The 24,246-nt window shown below is 44.8% G+C and overlaps 1 protein-coding gene across 1 annotated transcript in view; it reads left to right on the top strand.

Moving 5' to 3' along the window:
- GRID2IP (Grid2 interacting protein) overlaps positions 1–24,246 on the top strand; it is an 88,619-nt gene that overhangs the window by 10,162 nt on the left and 54,211 nt on the right. The window lies entirely within an intron of this gene.

Genomic DNA, 24,246 nt, shown 5'->3' with positions numbered 1-24,246 from the left:
ACTCCAGCATGTATGACTATGTCACCCTTTGCTGGAGCCCCACGGAGCTATAACTACAGCTAACTGACAGTGTCCTGGAGCTCAAGTGAGGGGGCTTGGAAATTAGAGCAGAAGGGCCTGAATTCTTTCCAGTGTGAAGTTCATAAGGCCACAGATTAGCCATCAGGACACTCTCATTTAACCCACTTGCAACAATCACTGCTTACAGATCACAGGCTCTTGGTTTGAGTCCCAGCTACAGTATTGTGCAGGACACGTTTGCATGGCAGGTGCATTCACTAGGTAGAGGAGTCAACTGGTTAGAGATGTGTGCCCTGGCACGTGGGCATGTGTCATGCATAACCCTGCTTGCAGAGGTGACGTTCACTGTGGCTAACGTCGGTTGAGGGATGAAATCTCCCATTGTCAAGTTCACAAAAATGTTCTGGTTTGTTGCCTTTCTCAGTGAGTCATTCCATCTACTAACAGCATTTTAATTGGATCCCTTTTTTGGACATCATTTGAAATAGAAATTAAATTAGCTACAGAATGTCTGGAAATTAACCAAGGAAGGTGATGGAAAATAAACCAAAATCCACAATTAGAAAACTGGAGCTAAATTCGGGTTCAGTCAGGGGGGTGATGGATTGACGAGCAGCAGAGGCAGACTTCTGTGTGGGGAGGCTGGGGGCCGGAGGGTGAATCAGAATGAGCGGGAGCTGGCAAGGCTTCATCTCTGCCAGATTGGCTGGCAGATTTTTACCGTCTACCTGTCTGCTGCCATTGCAGAGTGCTGTGTCTGAGCTCAACTGCCTCCTGTGCCCCGGGATGACATGTTGCCATTTCTATGGGTCACACACTTGCAAACACTCATGGATGCCATGGGTCTGGGAAACACCAATTAGTAGTTGTGTCAATTCAAGTGAGCTACTTTCCAAAGCACTACATTTATGGCAGTTTTTTAAGGGAAGAGGAGAAAACTCCCTCAGTAGCCTTGGTTGTAGAGCAACTGCTAAGTGACTATGTAGTTCTAGAATAATAGAACATTAGAAATGGAAGATGGGTCACGTCCCAGTCAGGATTGCTCTCTACAGTCTACTTCTGTGCTTTGTCCAGTTGCCTAGGTGCCCCAAATGCTTCTACATCCCTTGGGAGACTGTTTTGTGGCCTAATAAATCTCACTGACAGGATGCTTTTCTGCATGTTCCTTTGCTTAATTTTACCCCATCAGCAGGAGTCCTGACTCCCTGGATCACCCTACAAAATCCCAGCCCCTTCTTGGTATTTACACCCTTAAAAATCTTGTGGGGCCTGATTCTGCTTTCACTTACACGAGTTGTATATAGATGTAACTCCACTGACGTCAGTGGGCGACTCCCAAATTACACTAAGGTAAATGAGAGGAGAACGAGGACTGTAGCCTTTTCTCATGCCACCCTATGGCCAAGACCTACTGGCTTCATTCTCCCCTGCCTTCCACTTTTTGGTGTCATTTACACCTGTGCAAAGCAGGTGTGAAATGCTGCCCCGTCTGAATGGCAGTTGGGAACCCGGCCTTGCATGGTTAGCGCTGTTCATTTCTCCTCATAACTCAGCCCCTCCAGCCCTTTATCACTGTGGTGCTCTTCTCTGAATTCCTTCCAGTTTGTCCTGATCCCCGGAACGAACAGCACTATTTTAATTAATCTGCGGCACAAACCCATTGTCTCCCATGAACAAACAGGGACTGAGCCTGCTCCCTTTGAAGACAGTGGTAAAATTCCCAAAGTCGGGGATCTTTAGCCCGACTTTAGACTTCTGAAAGTGGCTGGCTTTCCATTTCCCAGTAAACACTGCAAGCCTTGGTCCAGGCGACAGCCCTAGTGTCAGCTTTCTGTGGAGCGGAGTGAGGCCTGCAATTACAGCACTGACCTGCCGTATGCATCCCAACACTTGCTGCCTGCCATGAGAAAACCAGGGGGCCAGAGGTTCTGCAAGGTCTTGTCGGGATAATTTGTCTTTCAAAACTTGATGGGAAAATATTGTTATTATGAGAAGGAAAAAAGCAGCTGAAATCTCCAGCTCCAGTGACGTTTCCAGACAATACAGCTTCCCTTCCCCTGACCCTGAGTGTGAACTGCTGGTGGTGGGGGAAGTGGAGAGGGAGGTGGGAAATCAGAAGGGTACAAGCAGGCTCTGTGCTTGGTAATTTTCTTTTAATATCACACAGTGTTGAATTAGTGGCAAATTCATTATTTCCTGTTTCCCATGGGACATTTCCTCTCAGCTTTGACACCCAGCACAGCGGAAACACCTAATGAGGGCGCAGTGAAAGGCTGGGAGATCACTTGGCGCTGAGCCATTTACAGGCTGTGTCACTACCTCCAGTCAAGAAAAAAAAGTTTGCTTGGCTTTAAATATTGCTCCATCTCTGAGCCTCTGGAGGAGACTATCCTTGGCAATGCTGCTTGCTCTGCTTTCTGCTGCCTTGCATGCGTGTGTGTGTGTGGGGTAGAGCTTGAGGTGTCTTGGGAATGTGGAGGTAGTGTGTGTGTGTGTGTGTGTGTGTATACCAAGGGGAAGGTGTAGATTTGTGTGTGTGCAAAGGAGGGGTGTGTGTATTGCACCTCAGGGGGGCTGCAAGTCCATGTATATGCGCTGTACCTGAATCTCTTCCCACCTGCCGGTAGATACACTAGATCACAGCAATTGGTTTTTCTGGGCTTGGCACTTACAGCACAGCTTGAATCCCTGCATAAAGGCTGTACAGGAAAATTACTGCCCTTGAAGCTCCTTTTCTCACCAAGTGGCAGAGAGAGAGGCCTGTACCATCACTCCAAAAGGAGCCAGAAACACATCAGTTAGAGTGGCTAAGCTGCGGGGAGATCAGTGTGTCTGTGGACAGCACTTGGAACGTAGAGGTTAGATTTTCCTATGCAGAAAGAGCCTTTGTGCCTGTCTCTTTAAGTGTAAAGAGTGAGGACCTGATTCTCATTTACAAAAAAGCCACTTTACACCAGTCTGGCAGTGTAATGTGCCTTTAAAGTAGTCATAAATGACATTTACAGTCACTGCCAGAGCAGTGTAAAAGGGCCTGAGTCGTAAATGAGCATTAGGCACGGCGTATGGGCATAGTGTCGCAGAGATCTGGCTTTTCTGCAGTCACTCATATTCAAAACAGGTGTTTCATGCTCTTTGGCCAGGTTGATAGGATGCACAAAATCACCCCAGCACACCGTGCTCTCAAACTCTCCATCGATATGCAAAGGGGTGCATGCCCTGACCTTACCTGGCTCTGCCCATGGGCTATCCAAGAGAATTGTGGATTTGCAGGATTGAGCCAAATCTGGGAACTTCACTATGCGATGCCTGGTGCAACCCCATCAACCGTGGTCACTCTGGCTAGTACAATGGCCCTTAGTAGACTGATTGTTTAATGCTGATGATGGCGTGGATGTGCATGCCCCATGCACAGAAGCCTTGACTTTGAGCTCAGTTACATATTGATTTCAGTGGAAATACCCTGCTGTAAGTGAGATCAGGATTGGGCCCACAGTCTGTATAGCAGGCACTGCACATTCTTTTTATGGCCAGGCAGTGCCAGGTCTATTTTGCAGTGGGATGCTGTCTGCATGCAGAACACATGATGGGGATTATGGTCCGTCGGAGATGATGTTCATTAGGGAATCAGGCCTCCATCTGGCTCCACTCTGGGCCCGGCTTTCCAATTCCTGTTTAATCAGTGGAATTGTAAGATATTACAGTTACCATAACAACTGTCCTCCATGCACAGGGTCTTAGAAACCTTTTCAAAGGGAACTGCAACTCAAAGAGAGTGATGGGAGCTCGCAGCCCATCTTGCCCGCCTTCTTCATGCAGCATCACACCATGTTTCAAATGAAAATATTGTCACCTTACCATGTGCATTTACCGCATGTAGCTTCCTTTAGGAGAAAGAAAAAGTGAATCATTAATCAGGCGATGGCCACCTTTGAAACATGACTGAGAGATAGGCTCAGCCTCCTGGTACCCATCCATGCTTGCCACCTTTCAACCATCTGCAGCTCCCGGTGTGTGTGGAACTTCTGATTCTCTCTGACCTAGTGGCAATCAGAGTGGGAATGCTGCTGGGAGGTGCCAGGGGGCTGCTCTCTCCTTACTTCAACAACTGCACATCTCAGGCAAGCAGACCTTGGCGAGAATGGGCATCTGTGCTGAGAAGGGGTGGGCCAGATGTAGCTGATGGCAGGTCTCAGGCAGTGCCTCCCTTGCTGCGTGAAGACCAACCAAACATATTTCCCATGTAATTATTGCAGATAATCATAATGGATTTTGTCACCTTTAGCTAAATTAACTCTGCCTTTCCAATTAAATCTTGTTCCTAGTGGAATCTCTCTGGGTGCTTAGCCACTGTGACCCTGGGTGGTCTGGGGGCTAGTGCACAGTCTAGGGTTGCAGGAGATTAGGAGTCTGCTCCTGGCTGTGCTATTAACCTTCGTGTGACCTTGGGACAGGTTGTTTCACCTCTGTGTCTCAGTTTCCCAATCTGTGAAACACACTAACCTACCTCATGGTTCTTTCATTACTTGATGTAAAACTGAGATCCTTGGCTGGAAGACACTATAGAAGATCTCAATATTGTTATCGCTCAGCCCACTCTCTGACACAGGAAGATGTACATACAAGGCTGAGCTGGCACACTTAAGGAATTTACAGGCAGAAAATTATCTTCTCTATGGAGGCAGATGGTGGGGAAACTTCCAGCTATGTTCATTTCTTTCTAGGTTCGTCTAATGCTCCTCAGTGAAGGGAGTAAACAGACTCCAGTGAGTTAGACGTGGAGCTGGGAGTCATGAGCACTGGCTTCTATTCTTAGCTCTGCTGCTGTGTGACTTTGGGCAGGTCGGACTCGTTTCACCTCTGTCTCTCAGCTAACTCATTTGGGAAATGGAGACCATGATTCTTACCTCCTTTGTGAGGGGCTTGAGACCTAGGGATGGAATTGAAAAAGGTTCAAAAAGGGGCAGCAAAAATGATTAGGGGTATGGAACGGCTTCTGTATGAGGAGAGATTAATAAGACTGGGACTTTTCAGCTTGGAAAAGAGACGGCTAAGGGAGGATATAATTGAGGTCTATAAAATCATGACTGGTGTGGAGAAAGTAAATAAGGATGTGTTATTTACTCCTCATAACACAAGAACTAGGGGTCTTCAAATGAAATTAATAGGCAGCAAGTTTAAAACAAACAAAAGAAAGTATTTCTTCACACAACGCACAGACAACCTGTGGAACTCCTTGACAGAGGATGTTGTGAAGACCAAGACTATAACAGGGGTCAAAAAAAAACTAGATAAGTTCATGGAGGATAGGTCCATCAATGGCTATTAGCCAGGGTGGGCAGGGATGGTGTCCCTAGCCTCTGTTTGCCAGAAGCTGGGAATGGGCAGCTTGATGATTACCTGTTCTGTTCATTCCCTCTGGGGCACCTGGCATTGGCCACTGTTGGAATACAGGATACTGGGCTAATTGGACCATTCGTCTGATCCAATTTGCCTGTTCTTATGTAAAAATCACTATCAAGATTATGAATGTTATGATTAGATTTTTATGGAAGCATAGGTACAAAATATAAACAACTGAAATTGTATGGGACTTAATGTACAGACAGTTGGGGCAGAGATAGGTGAACCAGCATGGGTAGAATAAAACCCCAGCTGGACCTTCACTCAAAACTCAAATCCATCCTGAACTTCAAAACAAAAAATCTTATAGAAAGGACCTTATTCTCTAAAAATTCTTTTTGGTATTCACATCATTTCTGTAGCCCGTATTCCATTACTATGGAACTATATTGTCTTCAGCTCTCTGAAATTCTATAGGATTTTTCCATACAGGGGATTCAAATGAGCACCTGAACTTTCAGATGCTTATTCCATCTGGACCTCTAAGCCCATGGAGCGTTGCCTGTTGCTTGTTTTCCTCACTGTTCATATTATTCCCTAATGCACAGTATGTTGTGTCAGAGTCTGAAGTCAAAGTAGCTATCATCTATTACTCTCCTGATGCTAATGCATGAATTTCTGAAGCATAATCAGAGCTGTCACTCCCCAGCATCTGATTCCCCAAAAGGGCAAAGCCATCAAGGCAGCTTCAAATTTTGTTTCTTGTGATTTGGAAGATAACTGATTAAAAAAAACCTTAATCGCTCCCTGTGCCCTGGTGTGAAAGGTTAGGGCTGGAGTAGGAGGGCTCAGTGTACTGGGCAGCTAATCTCGGTTTACTTAGCTCAGGGAAAAGATTTACCATCTAATCTAATGAAATGAATTTGAGAGAAAACATTGCTGTAGAAACCCAGGTTCCTGTTTGCCAGCTGTGTTGTTGGAAGCACGAGCTAGGCTGTATGTCTTGCCTTCCCTGGGTACATTCCCTCCTAACCCCCAAAACTTTGTCGTTGGCTCATGCTCTCAAGCATGAGAGTTTATGTCCCTAATAAATGGGGGATATAAATATAAATGTCTAATTCTATTATGTGCTTGGCTTCACTGATATCGTGTGGCAGTGAGTCCCACAGGTCAATTACATGTTCTGTAAAAAGCATTTCCTTTGCTCAGTTTTAAATTTGTTGCCTTTTGGTTTCATTAAATGTCGCCTTATGAGAAAAGGGTAAATAGAAGCAACCTCTTTATCTTCTCTAGAACAGTTAGTTAGTATGCCTCAAGTGTGTTCCTTCTTATTTGTCTCCTCTCTTAAAACTTTACACCATCTCAGACCATTCACTTTCTCTTCAGGAGGAAGTTTCTCCAACTTCTCATCAAGCATCTTTGAGCCCCCTCTAGTTCTGTGTTTTCTTTTTTGAGGCAGGGCGACATGAACTAAATACAGTATTCCAGGTAGGGACCATTCAGTCAGATAAAGGTATTAGAAGATTTTCAGCATTAGTCGCCATCTCTAGCCTAACATTTTGTTTGCTTTTTTGACTGTTGCTGCTGATTGAGCAGAGCTTTTCCGTGAACTATCCAAAATGAAAGATGATGAGATGCCCTGATTTGCTGCAGACTTACTGGATATTGTATATAGTTTTTGGTTATTCCTACATGGCTTGAGATGGATCTATTCCATCAGGTATCCTTCCACCTTTTCATTAGGGATGGGTTTAAGTCAAGTCCGTGGATCCAGCCACCCCCAGACTTTGGAGATGGAGGTTTGAAATCTGGATCCAGATCTAATTTTTGTAACTTGGACGGGTCTGAGCTTTTGATGTATTCTGTTCTTTTCTGTGCAGATAAATGTTGTACCAGGTCCATCACCATGGTATCTGCACACCACCAATAAATGCATTAAGTGACATGACTAGCATCTGTCACATGTGCTCCCTTCCTTTCTCTTTCCTCTTCTTAAGGGGAAAAATGCGTATGGCTTTTTTGGTTTTGGCTGTGTGCTGTATTACGTTTCTATTAGCAAAGGCAGTTGGAACAAGTGCACCTGGCACTTGGAATTGAAGGTAGTGAAGTTTGAGTTAGTTTTTAGTTCCTGGGGGAGTTCATTTCAAAGTCTTGGTCCAGTCTCTGAAAAGTTCAGTCTACGGCAAAAGTGAGCTTTACCCTTGCAGTTGATGGTTCCATTAGGGATGTAAAATATCGTTTTAAAAGTTAACCCTTTAAACAATTAAAATTATATTGTTTAAACAGTTAACTGATTAAAGGGAGAGGGGCTGGGGCTGCTCTGGCCGGTGTGAGGCTGGGGTCGGGTTTGACCAGCTGGGCAGAGTGGCTGGGGCTGGGGTCGGTCAGCTGGCTGGCCAACCGGCCCAGGGCTGCTGGGATTGGTGGGCGGGTGGCTGGCTCAGGTCAGCGGGCCAGCCAGCCAGTGCGGGGCTGCTGGGGTCGGCCGGCCAGCCAGCCCAGGGGTTAACAGTTAAGGTGGGTTAACCAGTAAGACTAATGCTTACCGGTTAACCGGTTAATATTTTACATCCCTAGATTCCATTGGGCCAGAGGAGCAGAGCTGTCAGCCAGGGTCCTTGTCCTGGAACTTTAGATGATCTTTTAGGTATTCTTGACCCAGACCATTGAGTGCCTTGAAGATAAGGGCTGAGACTCTGAATTTGCTGTAGAGCATAAGAGACAGCTAGCACAGGTCAGGGTACATTTCCTTTGCAGCAGAGGAGGAATGAGGTCTAATGGATAGAGCAGGTGTCGGGGAGTCATTACTCCTGAGTTCTTTTTCAGACTCTGCTCCTGGGCATGTCACTTAACCTCTTTGTGCTTCAATTTATTCTTCTGTAGATTTGGAATAATATAATACACCTCTACCTCGATAGAATGCGACCCGATAGAACACGAAATTGGATATAACGCGGTAAAGCAGTGCTCTGGGGGGGCGGGACCGTGCACTCCGGTGGATCAAAGCAAGTTCGATATAACGCAGTTTCACCTATAATGCGGTAAGATTTTTGGCTCCCGAGAACAGCGTTATATCGAGGTAGAGGTGTTCCTACATCTCAGGAGGGCTGGGAGGCTTTGAAAGGAATATTTGTTAAGCATCTGGAGGTTTTCTGAGGAAAGGTATTGCTGTTAATATATTAGAAATGTGTGTGGACCTACAGCATACCTGGGCAGAGTGCACACAGCCTGTAATTCACATGAGTCTGAATTGTATTCTGCACATTCAAGTGAATGGCAATCAGTGCAAACTGGAGAAGAGTTTCTGGATGCTACTGACTGAATCATATGTTCTTTAACTCTGAGCTATTGTATGGGGGCAGCAAGCTCCTAAGACTAGCATATGGAATCCCCTCTCAGCCTCACTAGACTAGCGTATGGAAATCTACTCAGCACAGCAGACTTGTGAAGTCTCCAAGGATTTCAAGCCAAGCAGAAGGAAATGGTGAAAGGAGCTGTCTCCCCCTTTAATTTAGTTTCCTAGCTGTTTAAAAAAAAACAGTACAAATACCCAGCCTCTCTCCTTCCCCCTCTGAAATCAGCCTGAGGACATGTCATGAGGGCACATGCAGCCTGAGGAGCATGGAGGTCCTGGAGTGACGGTCTGGGGTGGGAGGGGGCTGTAATGATTTGTGCCGAGGGCTGGTGGGTAACGTACATTTGCTTGGCTCTCACCCCTGTCTGAGGATTCGTCTTGCTTTCATCCCCCAGTGTACTTTGACTTGCTCCTCCCTCTCGTTCCATCTCCCTTTGTGTTGATGCTGTCTGGAATTCTGCCCACCCTTCTGTGTTGTGCTGGTCCTGTAAGGTGCTGTGCACCCTCCACCCCAATGGAGCAGAGGGTGCTCAGTGCCTCTTTCCGGAGGATCAGAGTCCAGGGGGAGGAGGTGAGATTTAGTTTTTCCACCTTGCTGGTGCCAACCCCCAGAGAAGCTGAGCAGATGCACCAACAAATCATCAGGAACAGCAGTTCTCATGTCTCTGAACTGCAACTCTCTTGGCCACCTGTGGATTGGGACCCTGGAGCAAAGGGGTTGGAGACAATGCAGAGACTGAAGTGAGATCTGGGAATAGAAGGAGCTGCTTTACAAAGCAAGCAAATAATTTCCCTTTAATTCAAAGCCTCCAGACCTGGAGACAAAGAGGACTAAGTATAATTAATGGTTGGGATTTTTTTTGTGGTCGAGGAGCTCTGTGGTAAGTGTGGCCTTGGTTTAACATTTGATTGAGCATTTAGACCTAACACTTCCCTGCAATCTGCAGCTGGCAAGATCACCTCTTGGCTGGAGAGCCAGCTGGGTCCCCAAGGAGGATGTTTGGCACTGGGCAAATCTAGGGAACTCTTCTAATCCAATCGAGCTCACAGCTGTCTGTGCAGAGCACTTGGTGTAAAAACCCCTGAAGAATGCTCCAGTTTCCTGAGCGACTGACTCAGTGCTACATGGACTGAAACAATATGTCCTTGTGGGGCGTGTAGTAGCTTTGGGCCTGTTATTGCCATGTGCTGAGCACCCTCCGCTCCCTTTGGCTTTAGTGGGACTTGAGTGCTTTCAGCACCTTGCAGGGTTGGGCACTATAGACCAGATTCTCAAAACTATTTAGGCATCTAAGATGTAGGTAGGCACGTAGGGGGAGTTTCAAAAACATCTGCCCAGGCTTTAAATTCCAGCCCCGAGTGTCTATATTGTCTCCCGGTTTGCCAACACATTTACTCTTTGGGATCCTTCATACATTAAAAGGCATTGTCCCAAATCAAGTGACTTAAGATGCAAATGCTTAGTTTTAGAGAAGACAGAAGTCATTGGCTGTAGTGATCTAGAGACACACTTAGGTGTGAATGATACAGCCGTGTACAGTCTATCACCCAGAATGAGGTCACCCAGTCAGATCATTTCTCAGTGTTTGCAGTCACTGGTGTGCTGAAGATGTATGCTGTCCTGAGAGCAGATTTAACTCCTTGTTTTCAGTTCTGTGGGCAGGGATGCAAGGGCAGAGTTACAGATGTTTGAGTGACCTTAACTATGTATTTACATGTTTCCATTTTTTTAAGTTTAACTAGAAATTTCCCAACTAATCTTTTTTAAGAAAAAGCAAGCCTTCCCAAAGTTCTTTACCTCTTCAAAAGAAAAAACCCTTCCGCTGGCATGCGCACATACATGGAGGAAGGCTGAGGGTTTTTTTTTTTTAAGCATCATCAGTTTTTCTCCAGCTATGCCTTTTGTAATTAAACATACTGTCTTGTTTGAAAGTTGATGGGCAATGACCCTTTGAAGACACTGTCCTCAGCATTCACTTGACACACCAGGGTTCTAAGGGAACCATATTCTGAGGCATTCACACCACTCTTGCTTAGTCCTTACAAAAGCAAGACTCCCTGTGACACCATCACCTGATCTCCCAGCTCCAAACACTTCAGTCTTCCCCTCCCCCCCCCCAAGCCAGTTCCAGTGCTTCTTACTGATTAAGACTCCTGCTGAGTTGTAAAGTCATTCCACACTCCCGCCCCCATATAAACAAGAAGTCCATCACTACCAAGTCTTTTCAACTTTCCATCCTCAGCTCAAAGTTCCCCACATCCTTGTAGCCCCCCAGATTCCCCAGTCACCTCATATCAGAGCTTCACAAGTCCATCGGATCGCTGCCTTCACATCTCAGCTCCCCAGTTCCCTCTGAATAGAGAGTTCTGCTACTCTCACTCCAGACCCTGAGTCTCTCAGGAGAGATTTTCCCCCAGGCTTCCCTAGTCCCTGGTCTCCCTTTCTGGCTGTTTCCTAGACTCTCTCTCTAGCCCACTGCAGAGAGTGTCTCAGCATTCTGGGTCTATTATAAAAGAACCCTCCTACTCCCTACAGATCTCTCCTTCTGCTGAGCTCAGAGCTTGCCCAATTATCAGCTGACCCTGTTCAGTCATGTGACCTCTCCTTAACTGTCTCTGCAATTATTGTTAGCAGCTGAGGCCCTTCCTAAGCAGACAGGTTAATCCCTTCCCTGCCAGTCAAGGGACAGGGTATGGGCACCCTGTCACACTCCCACTTAAATGAATGGTGGTTTTGCCTGAGTATAAGCTATGTAAGGAGTTTGGTGCAGTACTGAGAACAGTGTGACAACAATTTTTTTATGAGGTTCAGATGAAGCCAAGGGTTTCCACAATGACGGCAGCTCACCTGTGCCGAGCTCATTCAGAGACTCACTCTGTGGTGTTTGCAACCGATGAATTGAATGAGACCCTCATAAGCTGAGCTAAATTGAGCAAACTCAACAAATGCCCTTTGGAAGGGGACTGGATGACTCAGAATAGATGAAATGAGATGGAACCTTTTGCCTGTTAGCTGTCAATTTGAATTCAGCTCAGGTTGCTGAAATTTGTTCCCAACTAATGGTCCCTTACAATATATGCTAACTACTTGTGCTAAATAATCTGTTCCATCTTGCATGTCGCTGTGAGGCTGGGAGTACCGTTCTGAAGGAGACTCGGCGTGGCTCAAAAGCTTGTCTTGCACACCAACAGAAGTTGGTTCAATAAAAGATATTACCTCCCCTACCTTGTCTCTCTTACCAACCAATGGTCATTTAGTGGCTGAAATGAGTTGATCGTTTCTATCCAGTAGAACGGTGTCCACATAATAAAAAGCCTGTCACCATGAATGGCAGTAATTCGCTTCCTTGCTGGCAATCTCAGAAGAAAGACCAAGCACTAAATGGGCCCTGGAGCCTGAATTCCTTTTGGGGGGTGGTCTGTCAGGTCAGGGTGGAGCAGAGTAAATATGGAGATATACCTATCTCATAGAGCTGGAAAGGTCATTGGGTCCAGCCCTCTGCCTTCACTAGTAGGACCAAGTACAAATTTTTGCCCCAGATCCCTAAGTGGCCCCCTCAAGGATTGAACTCACAACCCTGGATTTAGCAGGCCAATGCTCAAACCACTGAGCTATCCCTCCCTCCAATAGGTAGGGGAGGCTTGTTGCTCTTCTGTACCCGTGCCGGAGATAAACCGAGACACTCAGTCTTCTGGTACTTTTCACCAGCTTTGAAACCTTCCCCCAGCATCTCTGTTTAATTTCCTTTACATTTTCTGTAATGACTCAGTCATTCCTGGTCAGCATGCCATGGGTTTACAAATGCTGAATTTCTACATAAGAAAAGGAGCCCGTGCCTTTGACTTCTTTCGGTGGCTGTATATTCAGCCACTCAATGTGACTGCTGAATTCTCTCTTATAAAGGTGTGTGAGACAGGAAATCATTAGCACCATATGACATCAAAAGCCAGTAAAGTCCTCCGCAAGTCCTCTGCCTGCCCAAGTGACTCCTAGACACAGATATTGTAGTGATATGGGCCACATAAGTTCCTAGATATTGGAGGTACAGATGGACACTGACTTCTGGCCCATTTCTAAACCAGTGCGGTACTTTGCATCTGAAGTCTTGGGGTATCCAGTGACTCACTGTGCATCCAGGAATAGAAGATAAAGAAGCAGAATGGAGACGTGTTGCATGAGAGTATTCTTGGTTTTATCACTGGAATCCAATGGTTTCACAATAAAATACATACAGTTCTTCTGCATGTTAATTCTCTGGTGAATTATTTTAATTGTAGATTTCAGCACAAGCTTAGTAATTTTTTTCATAGAGAAATGGTGAGATTAGGAGTGTTATAATTGGGTCCCCCAGCAAGCCCCTCTGTGGTCTGCCCCTTGGGCAGTGAAACTCTAGCATTTTTTCTGCTGATAGGGCCTGCTGTGCCCCCCCTGCAGGATGTGCACTTAGTTGTCATCTCTCAGCCCACAGTTTAATGTGCACTGTCTCCTCCCCCAGATCCCAGCACCACAAGCGCATTCTTTCTCTGGTTAAAGCACACCTCTGAATGTGATGCAGATTTTTCCGTGCTGGCATGTATTGTGTGCAGAGTAATGCAGCTTATAAATCCCCAGTTTAGCTGCTAACCCTAGCTGTAGCCTGATTGGCTCTTTCCTTTGCACTAGCTGGATTTAATTTTGGGATGCTGCTGCTGCTGCTGTTGGGTCTCCTCCTTTGATGATTCCTCCATATGCCTCCCTGTCTCCCCCCTTAGTGATTTAACATATTTCCTGCAAGGTGTTTGTTTGGCATACCTCAAGAACCCATAGATTTAGCACACAATCAAATCCCCCTTCTGGAGAAACACTCCCCCTCCCTCCATGCTAGGGTTGATTTTTTTTTTCAAATGGATTTCAGCCCATTTATCCAGAATTAAGCTCCTGCAGATTTTAATTTGCTGACATTTTCATCCGTTTCGTTGTGGATAGCAGGGATAATGCACGTGCTGTGCCAATTCCTCACTGCGCTCAGTCCCCTTGCCCATATGGTTGGTGTACATAGTAAAATGCACAATTTTAGTTCTGCTCAGATATGATGAAATACAGCAGCGAGAGGGAAAGATGAGCTGCCTCGGGTAAGTAACAAATGAGACCTTTCCTGGGGGAGTCAGGGGGTGGAACTGGAATGATTTTTAACAACTTAATTCCGTAATCTAATGATAACACCGGACACTGCAAAAACTCAGCCTGCTAAAGTTAATTAAAGCTAAACATCCTCCCTGTACAAGGGCTTCCGTCGTAGGTGACTTGTTGGGTCAGTGGGACTCAGCCAAGTAGAGGGAGACAGGGAAACTTTTTCCTCGATTCCTCAGGCACTTATAAATGTCAGACTTGTTTTTTTCAGACAATGACTCCAAACAATGGAACTCTCTTGTCAGTTGGGGAACACCTCTGGGTTGAACCTGGGTATGGGTGTGCGGAGGGGTGTGTGTGTGTGTGTGGGGGGGGGGGAATGTCACATATTTAAGTTAGAAAGTGACTGTGTTGTGATTTTGGTAGTTTGGGGCCAGCTGGGATCCCGACAGGGTGTGAACCTCTGGGCTCTTCTTTCATTTCACAACTGTTTTTATTACATGGAGGAGTTGCAGTATCAGCAGAGAAGTTGCAGCACATCGCTATACTGAAGAGTACCTTCCTAATGCTGTCTCAGAAGGACTGAGTATCTTTTTCCAGATACTTTAAAGGGACACTCAACTTAAAAATCATGTGTTGTAAAGAAACAGATTTCTTTCTTAAGTTACTAACAGCATTTTAGTGCCTTAAAAATCCAGTGTACTTGTCACTATTTCTGCTCTTTGTTTACATTTTGCATTTCTCTCAGCTTGGACAGTGAAGATCAGTGAAGTCGCAGTCACTTTTCGTTATTGTCTGTTTCGCTTTTAGGTGCCCAGTACAGCAGTGTTTGGGTTTAAAAACAACTATTTTCATTAGAGTTGTTAAGCTGTGGACATGTTTAACCCTATCACCATCTGTTTGATTGACACTGGACATTAATTGACTCTTTCTATTGCTCTTCAGTGTTATAAAAGCTTGTTTTTACAAACTATAAATGTTAATGCCATACTTAAATTGATATTGTCCCTTTGACTTGGGGCTTGACTAGCTGAATGTGTGTAGTGCAGGGTACGTTCAGATTCTAAGCTTCCTGTCTATTTCACTGACCTCAGATCATATTTGTTCATTAGATGATAACTCTAGGCATGTTATGCAGTTTATGATATATTTTTATGCACTTTCTTGACGTCTTTTCCTCAGGCTGTATTTTAGTGTAAGGATGCGTTCAGCGGTAAGGTGTGTTACTGGTACTTTCTTTATTGTAAATTATTTGTCCGCTTTCTAAGCAACCTACATTTGTTGGGAGAAAACCAAACAGTATATTCCATGAACATCCCCCCTTCCAGGGAGATGGGAGTATGAGTGATTTTTTTTTATCACAGTCACTTTAGATTGCTGACAAAGATAAAACCTCTGCCCACAGGGATTCTTCTATTACTGAAGAGATTCAACTAAGTTCATTTTAATAATGGTTCAGACACAATCTATTTTTCTCGGCATGTTTTTCACAGCAATAAAATTGCTTGGAATGTCACAGTATTAAACTACTACAGCCATCTGTGACACTCACTGGATAAGAAATTTAATTTTAGCCAGAGGGATTTATATATTTTAGATTGTGCCATTTTCCCCACTCCCCCCACCCAAAGATCAGCTCCTCTAAGATATGATGGATGTTTTCTCTGTTTTTATGTGGAAATACTGCTACTAAGAGATATAAATATCCCCATTGGATTTGCTTTATTTTGTCTTGCTGATTTTGTACAGAATTTAGAACTTCAAACCAAAGAATGCTCTCATCTTGTCTAAAAATCCATGCAGATCCTCTGTGAAATTCTGTGCAAAGCAGGAGAGATAAAGGAGGAAAAGCAGCTTCTTGCTTGTTTCCCTTAAAAAACCCACTAATCTTCTAGTCAGACATATGTTAAATGACCCAAAAAAGGAATTAGGGCAGCAGAAAAGGTATCTGCAACTGGATAGCAAGAATCAAAATGAGTGGGAGTGAGGCTCCTTTTACATTGGGGAAAGTTCAAATAGGTCATGACCAGTATAGCCCAATGTAAACTCTCCTGTGAAGATACTACTCTTTGGTTTGACATAGTTCTTTCTCATGATGTCATGAATGGTTTGGTCAAAACAGATAGGAGGTTATATTTTTTTAAAAGTTAAAAATGATGTGTATCTTTTATGTCAGAAAGTAATTGTTCGATTCAAAAATATTTTTAGCTTTCTGTAAATGAAACAGCCATGGGAAGCTGAATTAGTTGTTATTTCCAGACCATGGAGTTTAAAAAACAGACTAGACCCTGAATAGAGCAACGTGATTGGATGTGCTTGGACGAAGCTGTTGCTGACACACATCAACCCTTTAGAGTTAGAAATGCATTGACATGTATTTAGTTCCTTGGAGGGATGATATATTTTCACAAAACCTGGAGCCCCCTTTCTACCATACTGAAATATCACTCCTAAAAGCAGAAGTAAGGAGTCCACGTCTCTCTCACTTCCAGCAGTTTTACATCACTAATTCTCCACTAACTTCCAGAGACGGACTCCAGTTTTTCATTGGTATATGTGAGTAAAGGATCAGGCCCACTCTTTTCAGTTTTAGTATGTGGGGGGCATAACTGCTACCTGCATGTCCCTGGGAGTGCAGGCTGCTCTACCCTTCAGGGGGAAGGAGGTATAGGCAGGGTTAAGCAGTCTGCAGAGTAGTACCTAGTAGTGTCTTCACTAAAGTGCTACAGCCACACAGCTGCACCAGTACCTGGGGCTCACTGGGGACTGCTTTGGCCCCTCGTGTAATTTAAAGCAGCCTGAGGGCTGCTCTAATTTATGTTGGCAGAAACAATCCTTTAGGGGCTGTTATGGACTGCAGCATGGTTTGGCCACACTTTTGCCAACCCTCTGCCTGCTCCCCATCTGCCCTATCAAGCCAGCTGTCCTGGCTTTACAGCAGGAGAATCCCCAGCTACCCTGAGAGGGCTGTTTCGTGCTGGCTGAGGATTGTCAGAACCCTGGCTCTAACTCCCCTTATACTTTGGGGAAGTTTGGATTCAAATAGGACCCATGTCTAAATTAAGTAAAAGGAATTCAGATTGTGGACTTTGAATTCTCCTATGAAGTCCCTCTGGGAATGGAGGCATGATGGAGGACTGAGAGAGGACTCATGGCCTGATTCCATGTTAACCTTGTCTCTGGTGTAGTGCTTTACACCAATGCAAAGGGGATGCAAGGCACAACTATTCAGATTGGGTGTGTTTTACCCCCATTTGGCACTGGTGTAATTGAATGCACGAGGTGCAGGGCAATGGAGAATCAGGGCCTTGGAGTCTGGATACAGATCCAGATCCAGATCCTTTGCTCTCTCAGTGCACTGGGGCACTGTAAGTGGCACACAGTAGGAGTCCGAACAGAAGGAGCTGCAGATGGTAATGAGGAAGGTGCTGGGCGAAATGATGTGTGGGAGCTGACTGCAAACACTCAGTTTCACCAGCTAAGCAGCACCTGCCTGCAGGGACCAGTCAGCCGGCTAGAACATGTTGATCTGTTATGAGGGAAACAAGTCAGCCTGCTCTCCTAACATTGTGATCTACAGATAAGTTGAATCAGTTCATCTCCAGTGTAACAGCCCCTTCACAGAGACCAAGTTTGCTAGTGTCTGCCTCATAAGATACCTTTGAGCCTTGCTGGTACTCTTTCCCGGATGGAGTGGTTTCTCACTGTAGTAGATGTATTCCATAGACTGGGAGGGCTTCCATGCAGCATTCAGAGTGCTACAAAGTGCCGTTGGCTACTGTCAGCATTCTGAGGTGCAGCCTCTGGAGGAGTTTGGTCCCAGTGTGCCTGCTCTATCATGATCTGAGGGGTTCTTGTTTGGTTCCAGATGAAGGGTGTGACAGCACAGGGCCTCGAAAAAGGCACGTCTGAAGTAGGGGAACCCAAAGAAGGTAGAGAGTCTGCAGAAATAACCCCCTTCTCCTCTCCCACAGAAGTCTAGACTGATTGATTGGACAGAGGCAGGCTGCAGCTGCTCTTGGCAGAGCCTGCACTCATGGGAAAGGTAGGTACACCACTGCAAAATAACTCCAAGAAAATGGCTCTAGGAGTGAGGTTGAAGCCTGGCTGTGCGATCTGGGCATCTACTTTGCAGTGTGGGAATAAATTTTGCTTTGGAGCAGGCTATCAGCTGTCCTGGAACGGGGAAGGTAAGTCACCACCACAGGCCCTGTGGGCTAGTCCACTACCTGTGTATGTGGCACTTTTCTGTGCAGGGAGGGGCAAGATGTCCCTAGGGGTTAGCCTGCAGCCTGTGTGTGGTACTTGGCAGAGGAGGGGGACGTGGTCACTGGGCCTCTGTAGGTCAGCCTGGAGCATGTGGGTAAATTGATGCTTGGTTCAAAGGGATTAGGTCACAGCCTGTGAATGGTGCTTGGCATTGTCATTTGCTAAGCTGCTTAGAATAGATGATGCAACAAAAACTTTCCTGTTTGTTTGTTTGTTTGTTTGTTTTGCCTCTAAATGAGAAGTCCCTGTGTCTCGGGTATGTCTCTGAAGCAGGATTGTCAGAATTACCCTTCACAGTAGGACAAAGCCACTTGATCAGAATGTATTAAATTACCTGAGCAGAAGATGACGTCAGGTTCAGTAGCTGAAAGGGATGTTACAAGCCCATGTACTTCTCTGCTGATTCCTCCCAGATTCTGGAGCTCATGTAGTGACAAGTGAGAGCGCCCCAGGGACCAGACTCCCATCTATTAATAGGCAAGGTCACCCATTAATGAACACAAAGTGTTACAGTGGCTCCAGGGAAGCTCTTACTGGCCTTTTGTTCTGGGAGATGGTGCCACAGTGGCAATCAATAGTTATCTGAACAGAGGATGGGGTGTGTGAGTGCAGAGGGGATTAATATGGTATCTTCTTGCTATTAGAAAAACATTCTGCCATGCAGGGGATCTAAACTCAGGGCTAGAGCTGTGGTCCTGGGTCAGCTGGGGTCAGGAATGCTGCAGAAACAGCACAGTTAGCACCTGGGAGAGAGGGAAGGAAGATCACCTAGTCCCCCTGGTTTTGATGCTCAAAGCAAAATCTATGGACTCTGAAACAAATCACATCCAGCCCTCAGCAGTTGGTGGGAGGGCCACTACCACCCAACAAGTGTGATTCTCCTCTGCACTGTCCCTTGTGTAGCCATGTACACCTGTGCAAAGTGAGTGGAGGGCTAAGAGGAAGAATAGGGGGAAGGAATCCCAGATGAGTCCCTTTTCCTGAAAAATATGAAAATATTGGACTTCTTCTTTTGTTTAAACAATACCCCATTATCATGCCTCCTTCAAAGCATTGAACTAATTATCTGGATCAATAAAAACATGCTACGTCAGCTTTAGTGGCTATACAAATGATTCCGCTTATCTTGGTTTAGTACCCTATGCCATTACAGACTTCATTTGACTCTTTCCTAGCATTTAACAAGAAATCTGGAACCTGTGTCTCTGCTCTCTTACACCGGAGCAGCGCAAAGCAGCTGGAGAGTAGCAGAGTATCAGGGTCTGCGATTTCATTTCCACCTGTGCAACGTGAGTGTAAAACTCAGCCATGTTGGTACGGCAGCATTGTGCATTCGCTTTGCACTGGTGGGAATGACTAGGTAAGGTGCAAGGCAGTGGAGAAATCAGGCTGCTGTTGTATTAGAAAACTACACTGTGACATAGCACTTTGCAATACTGTGTATATTATGCTGCTAACTAGAGATACCTATAGACTTCTCCTTCCCTAATTTCTTCCTTTCATTTTAACTGCTAAAATATTTCACCATGTTCCCTCTTCCTAAAAAAAAAAAGCATGTGGAGTTCTGATAGAAAAAGGCAGACAGAGGTGACTGTGCTTTGGGGATCTCTCAAGATAAAAGGTGTTATAGAGAGGACTTCGGGTTATGTTGGATAACCAGCTGAACGTGTGCTCCCAGTATGGTGCTGTGGCTAAGAGGGGTAATGCAATCCTTGACTATATAAACCGGAGAATATTGAGTAGGAGTAAGGAGGTGGTGTTGCCTCTGTCTATAGGATTAGTGAGACTCTGACAGTTCTAGTGTCCACATTTCAAAAAGGATGTGAAAAACTGGAAAGGATTCAGAAAAGAGCGATAAGAATGATTCAAGGTCTTGAAGACATGCCTTACAGTGAGAGACTTAAGAAGATCAATCTCATCTTGTCAAAGAGAAGTTTAACAGGTGACTTGATCCCAATCTGTAAGTATCTACCTGGGGAGAAGATTTCTGATAGCAGAGGGCCCTTTAACTTAGCAGTCAAAGGCATAAGGAGCTCCAGTGGTTGGAAGTTGAAACTAGACAAATTGAGACTGGAATAAGGTGCAGTTTTTTAAGTGATGGTAATTAGCCATTGGAACAATTTACTAATGGATGTGATGGGTTCTCCATTGCTTGGAGTCTTTAACTCAAGACTAGATGCCTCTTTCTCAAAAAACCGCTTTAGCTCAACCAGAGGTTATGGACTTTATACAGGAATTACAGGGTGAAATTCTATGGGCTGTTATGCAGGAGATTAGATTAGATGATTTTAACAGTGTCTTCAGACCTTAAAAATCTAAGGATATTATGGTTCTCCTGTAATCCTTATCCAGTTTGTACTCAGTCTTTATGCTGTCAAAGCTCCAATTGATGACTTTGGACAAAGTTTTGCATGAGTAAAGACGGGGAAGGCTTGGTTGAGAACTTCAGGATTTGACCCATTGTTCTCTGTTCTGATTTGCTTCGCTCTTCTTGGTTTACAAACAGCTATCACATAATGCCCAACTCAGCATCTGTTCTTAGGTGGAAAAGTGCCTTCATTTCTCTTTAATGATAATTATGGCCACATCTGCAAAACATCTGTGGCTAAACGAATAATTGAGCCTTATAGTACAGGGGATAATAGTCTTGTGCACATAAAAATGCATTGTGTGAAAATTACAGTTCTGCGCTTGCTGCAGAAGCTGAAGTAATAATTTCCATTTGCAAATCCTTCTTGCGTACAGCTTGTTTTGTAGAAGCTCTGATGTTCCTGGGTTGTTGTTGTTGATGGCCTGATTCCAAGACAGGGACTGTAAACACATGCACATGTATTGCTGATTTTCCATCTCTTCTGTTCTCTGGGATATGCAGGATCTTTACATGTTTCCACTGTATCCCTGAGCATACTTGCAGAGAACATCCCCTGCCCCAACTATTTTAAGATCTGGGGTATGTATCATGAGAGTATCCACTGAAGTGCTGCGGTGGAAGGGTGGAACTTTGTTTTAATTCTCTTTAACAGTGTTCAGTTGCAAATAACAGTTCCCATTAACCTCTTTAAACCTCTAGGGTACCTTGTGATACCGCCTCTGCTTTTAGGGGGATGGTGTGAGATCATACGCAGCATCTGCATTTTGGAGAAATGGCAAACACCACCACATCATAATACCAAGTCAAATTTTGACAATGTCGTGCAGTGTCACAGAAAATATATTTAGCTACTTCCAGTGCTTGGCGGCAGAATGCTTATGTCTGGAAGAGACACGGTTCTGTGAAAAGTCAAGTGGGACATCCCTAATATATGGCTTTGCAGAGCATTAATTGGGCTATTTGTGAGCTGAGAATGGACAACTTTAAGCAAGTCCTGGAGGTAAAATGTGGCCCCATATTTAGGTTTAGTAAATAAGCTTTACAGACTAATACAAATGTTAGAAAGAATTTCTTTTTTAATCCCAGTGGAAACAGGTTTTCGTTTTGAAACCATGAATTGTGCCCTGCAACATTTGCAGCTTACACATTGCAGCACCGGGCTAGTGCATAAGAACCTGAAAGTGAAATTGGCTAGATTCCAAAAGGGAATATAACTGACTGACAAATTAAAAAACTGGCATACATTGTGAAAAGTAAATTATATTTTAGAAAATTAATTCAGTTTAATAACCTCGGCTCTTGCTGTATTTGTAACACAGGCAAGGATGTTTGCATGATAAGAATAAGTGAATTTTTTTTTTTTTTTTTTACCTGGCAGTGTATGTTTAAGGCTGAAGTGTTTTTTCCAGGCTGGTAGCCCTATTGGAGGAATTTATATAGTACAACTCAGATGTAATCCAAATATAGTTCAGTGCTTTAATCCATCCTGAGACGTGTTTCTCGGCACAACTGACAAGCTCAGGGTCAAGTTGTTGTGGCGATAAATCAAACATTTTTCATTTTTTATTCCCTTGATAGCTACCTGAAGATAATTTCTTAGACTGGCAGTTCGGCGCCCTCTTTATTAAAAAAAAGAGATACTTTGCTGTGTAGAAAGACAACATGATTAAAATCAAGGGATTTTTTTTATATAGCTCTAAAGATTGGACTTCCCAACATTGCAGAAATGACGTGGAGGGCTGCTTTACATAATGCAGCTTTTATATCTTGGGGCTGCAGTTGGACTTTCTAAAATTATGTTATCTTTACTGAATAAATAATGTACACTGCAGCATAAATTTACATGGCTCTTTACAACCCTGGATTAAGGCACTGAAGAGTGTGCAGTCTAACAGCTAAATCACCTTCCTTTTCTGAGCTAAATCATCTCAAGGGGCCTCCACTGCCTAGCACTCTGGGTTGTCATCTACCCTTGTGCAAAATGACTGTAAAAATGCACTGTGCATTGTTTTTACACGTGTAAATGACAGCACAAGGTGAAAGGTCGTGGAGAATCAACCCATTGACTCAGTAGAAGCCGAGTTGGGCCTGTATTTGACACAAATGAGAATACTGCCATGAGCAAGGCAAACAGGATTTCTCCTAACAAATGTAGGACAGTGGCCAGCAGTCAGATATGGAAGGGTGTGGGGACTGTTAATCATGAGAAGAACAGTGGGAAGATTCTTGGAGTAATTGGGTTTGAGGAGAGAGAGGATGCCTGGCAGAGGAAGACGTGAAGACTGTTCCAGTTTTGGGGACAGCATGGTGGAGAGAGGGCAGGAGGCTGAGAATGAGAGGAGATAAAGGACTCGATCCTGCAAGATGTAGAACACCTCCGTCCTGCCAGGGGATGAGGTGGTGGCAGCTCCTGGGATCTAGCCAAAGAGAGCAAGCAGGTAGAAAGACTGGGAAGGGGAGAATGCTGAAGCCCTCGTTCCTGCTGGTGTTGGTGTCGCTGCATACTCTTGGGTAATGGTGTAAGGAACGAGACTGAGCATTGCACTCGGCTCGGAATCACATTGTCTCAAGTGGGCTTTTTTCAAAATGTAACAGTGATGAAATTGCATTGAGGCATGAGTGTGAATGGACAGAAACACAGATAGGCTCCTGCTGTGTGCTTGAAACATCACAAGAAAGGCAGTGACTTCTTTGGCACCATTTCTCATTCTGAAATAGAGCTGGTGTGATCCTTCAGCGCTATTTTGAATCAGGAGCGTAAGGGGAGGAAATGTTGTCGTGGCTGAGAGGGAGAGAAGAATATAAGCTGGAAGGGGTATAAATTGGTGATAGATCCTATATCAATGCAGCACCAGCCCCTGAAGAATCAGGGTTGGGAATAAAGCCGTCTGCTGGAACAGATTTGAACCCATAGCCTTCCAGGCAAGAGGCTCTGAACTGAGCCACAGGAGTAAAAGCTCACGGAAGGATAGGTCTGAAAACAGCTAAGCAATCCAGAGTCACTGGTTGCTGTTTTCCTTTAAGGCTTTTCACCCATTATAATGGCATGTAATTTAAACAGAAGCACTTTAGAAGTCAACTAATAAGCACTATCAGAGGCATCCCTCCGGAGTTCAGGAAAGATTGGTGTCCTCCTTTCTTTGCAGTAATGCTACAAGATAGTTTCCAGCTGTAACTACAGAGACCGTGTCTGCAGTTTTAGAGAAGGCGGGAGGCTTCCTTGCTGGGGTATGGAGAGGCAGGGGACAGTCAAAAACATCCCTCGAGCCACTGGGCAAAATAAAAAGCAAAGCAGACCTTAAAAGCAGAATTGATGAACAAGGAAGACCTTATTATGTGGTAAACCCCCAACTCTGGGACAGAGAGTGCAAGAAGCTAGACAAGAGGAAAGCGTGAAAGGGGAGACAGGAGAGGCTTATCCCAGGTACAGTTCATGGGCAAATGGTCCATCTGGATACATATCCCTCAGCACTGAGGGAGGTGTAAAGTGACAGCAGGTGCACCGGCTGGTGTGTGGTTTGCATTAGTTTGGATCTGACCGTGTCCTGAGTGTGATCCTAGTCTGACTGTCATCTGCCTGAGGATCTGAAGAATCTTCCTTTTGTTCCTCTCACACGCTTACCAATGGGAAAGGACCGGAATTTCTCTCGACATTTTCGGTATGTCTTACTGATCTCTCTCTCTCTCTCTCCATTTATAATGCATGATGTTAGATTTAATGAGGATGTTTCATAATCTTTGGCAGAGCAGACTAATGGGTCCCACCCCCACAAACAGCGT

The sequence above is a fragment of the Terrapene carolina genome, unplaced genomic scaffold (genome assembly GCF_002925995.2).
Source record: "Terrapene carolina triunguis isolate 2854851 unplaced genomic scaffold, T_m_triunguis-2.0 Scaffold93, whole genome shotgun sequence".
Lineage (NCBI taxonomy): Eukaryota > Metazoa > Chordata > Testudines > Emydidae > Terrapene > Terrapene triunguis.
The sequence above is the reverse complement of the archived record's forward strand: the minus strand, read 5'-3'. Positions and strand labels throughout refer to the sequence as shown.